Source organism: Furipterus horrens, unplaced genomic scaffold (assembly GCF_987537825.1).
Source record: "Furipterus horrens unplaced genomic scaffold, mFurHor1.1.pri manual_scaffold_4, whole genome shotgun sequence".
NCBI lineage: Eukaryota > Metazoa > Chordata > Mammalia > Chiroptera > Furipteridae > Furipterus > Furipterus horrens.
In genome coordinates, this window is record NW_028327174.1 from 55,587,593 (window position 1) to 55,590,140 (window position 2,548).

A 2,548-nucleotide genomic window follows, 5' to 3' on the forward strand; every position below is an offset into this window, starting at 1 on the left:
ACTATGTATCTAAGAGGGACCGGAACCATTGGTATTCCCCTGGGGGAGGGGGCGGGTAGGGCCAAGCGGCGGAAGTGACGACAATGAGCGCTCTCTTAAATACCGGTAGGCGGGCAATTAGCGCTCTCTCGGCCTTAGCGCCATCTTCTTAGGTTGGTGTACTGTGTTCCCTGTGTGTGGATTCCGCGTACAATCCATTAACATCTAGTGTTTGCACTTACCATCATCACAGCAAACTAACTGTAGTCTTTTTCTCTTTATCCGTAGAAACCTCCGCGCCATGAGAGCCAAGGTAAGCAGTCTCTGAAAGTAAGATGAGGTAGGAGTTGACGATTGGGGGTGGAGACGTAGGCAAAGGGAGTCCGCCATGGTTTCCGAACCGCTGGGTTCTCGGGTGTCCAGAAGCTCGTAGGAGAGGAAGGATAGGGGGGGAGAAGTAGAAAAGGTGGTTGGATAAATGCTGTGCGGAGAGAAGAGCGCACGCGGAATTCGGGGGTTACTTCAGGTGTAGAGGTTAGAAGGCCTAATTTATTTTGTTAAAACTGCTACTAAGCCTTTATATTTGGTCAAGAACCTGCCTGGTTCTAAATGCTGTTCTCCACATCCCTATCTAAACCTGTCACTGAAACTAATGACCTTTTTTATTCCTTGCCTCTGGTTATCGGTTGCCAGTGGAGGAAGAAGCGAATGCGCAGGTATGTTAAGACTTGCCCGGCAGCAGGGGAGGGAAGTGGAGTATGCCTTAGACAAAACTTGGGAGGAACATTTGGTTTAGAAATATTTGGTTTAGAAATATAGAAGAACTTCAGGTTTAAAAACGCTTTGAGCATTGACGTGTCAGAGCCATAATGTGCTAGATCATTTCACCACTTCTGTATTTTGTGGATATTAACACGTGGGAAAAAAAGGCAACGTGGGCTTGAGGCAGAGGGTGTATCCCCTGTGTCTGCTTTTCAGGCTGAAGCGCAAAAGAAGAAAGATGAGGCAGAGGTCCAAGTAAACCGCTAGCCTACGCACCTATGGAAGCCACAGGAGCAGAAATAAAGAAAGCCAGAGGCCAGGGACTGATACGAATAGTTGGACTGCATGCCTGCTGTCTAGAAACTTCTCGATGGATCTAGAACGTACGTTGCCATTTGATCGCCACGACCACCTTTTGAGAGACCCATCTTGCTCTTAACAAATCCCTTTTGGTCCTTTGCCCTTGACCTGTGACATTCTGGACTGGTTCTGTTTTCATTTGTGGCTAAAGGTGTGCAATAAATCATCTCTTAGCTGAAGGAAACGATGTCTTTTGTGGTTTTTACGGTTTCGTTGGCTGGGGGTTCTGTCAGTACAGTGGGACCTGTTACTACCCAATTATGTAGAGATTGGCGAGCTACAAACACTACAGGGGTGTGAACCCTTTCCCTACCCAACATCTGGTTCCTGGCCCTCAGAGTAGGGGAATCTTGGGGACAGGTATCCAGGTGGTTCGCCGGCAAGTAGGGCAAACGGTTCCGCTACTCCTTTTGTCTACCAGGCTACATTAGGAAGCTGTTAGGGTCTTTTACTGTGTTGTATCTGGTTGCCATAGTGACACGCAAAGCTTGCTGGGAACTTCCTGTGTCTAGTCACGCAAGTACTTACCATAGAGTATAGTTCCGGGTCTAGTGGCTAGAACGTCATTTCTTCCGCAGGAAGCGGAAGGGCCATAGGGTGGGCGGCTCTTTGTCGAAGCTAGAGGACCGGCAGGCGGCAGCAGCAGCAACTACGGCGGCGGCGGCAGGTGAGGGAGGCGGGAGACTTAGGTGGAGGCCGCGCCCGGAGGGGAGGAGTCGGGCCGGCCCAGCGGCTGAGCTCGGCTGGGCTACACGAGGCCCCCCAGGACTGAGCTGGCTCCTCTTCATGTCCCACGGCCAGCCGATCCCCATTTCTAACTGACCTCGCTTCGCGAGAAAACGCCTGCTCCGTGACGTCACAGCCCTGCCCATCCCCTGAGCTTGATGTCACCTGGAGTCCCTCTCTCCGCTTCACTTCGTGCTCCCTTAGTGTCTTGTTCCCCTGGTCCACGGCTGAGCTCTGGTAGCACTACACAGAACCTGTCAAGCTAGAAGATTTGCTGCGGGAAACTCCTAGGACTTTCTTCGCAAACTCTGGGGTGTTGCGAAGCGTCACAATCACCGCCCCCAAGTCTAGTCTACCATTCCACTGCACTGTCAGTCGCTGCCTTTGCAGGGCTCCCCATTTGGAGTTCCTAACCCCTACCCGAGGCCGGTCTGTGATCCCTACATCCTCCTTCATCTTGAGGCAGGGCTCCCCTCACCTGTTCAGTGGGCTGGTTATCCAGCTCATCCAAATTAATACACTCTCCAAATTAGTTCTGTTTTTACTTTTCTTACTTGCAGCTTGTCCCTTTGACAGGTGAAGTTTAGTTGAAATCCTGAGGAAATCTTGATGTGCCCAGAGCTCTTGCCGTTTTGTCATATTCTTCCGTATAACAGTCACCCCATAGTCCTCCATTCTTAGCCTTTCTCCCACCCAAGTATCTGTTTTTTTCCTGTTCAGA

General features: G+C 50.8%; 1 long non-coding RNA gene across 3 annotated transcripts; it reads left to right on the top strand.

Moving 5' to 3' along the window:
* Positions 1 to 90: 90 nt before the first annotated feature.
* LOC150011947 (uncharacterized) lies at positions 91 to 1,285 on the top strand. 3 transcript variants are annotated; one of them, XR_016510695.1, is made up of 4 exons: positions 91 to 105; positions 268 to 292; positions 673 to 695; positions 958 to 1,285. It is a non-coding gene; the product is annotated as an uncharacterized LOC150011947 (long non-coding RNA). The 3 variants fall into 3 exon arrangements; XR_016510694.1 differs by lacking the exon at positions 91 to 105 and adding an exon at positions 109 to 152; XR_016510693.1 differs by lacking the exon at positions 91 to 105 and having other exon boundaries at positions 174 to 292.
* Positions 1,286 to 2,548: the final 1,263 nt, after the last annotated feature.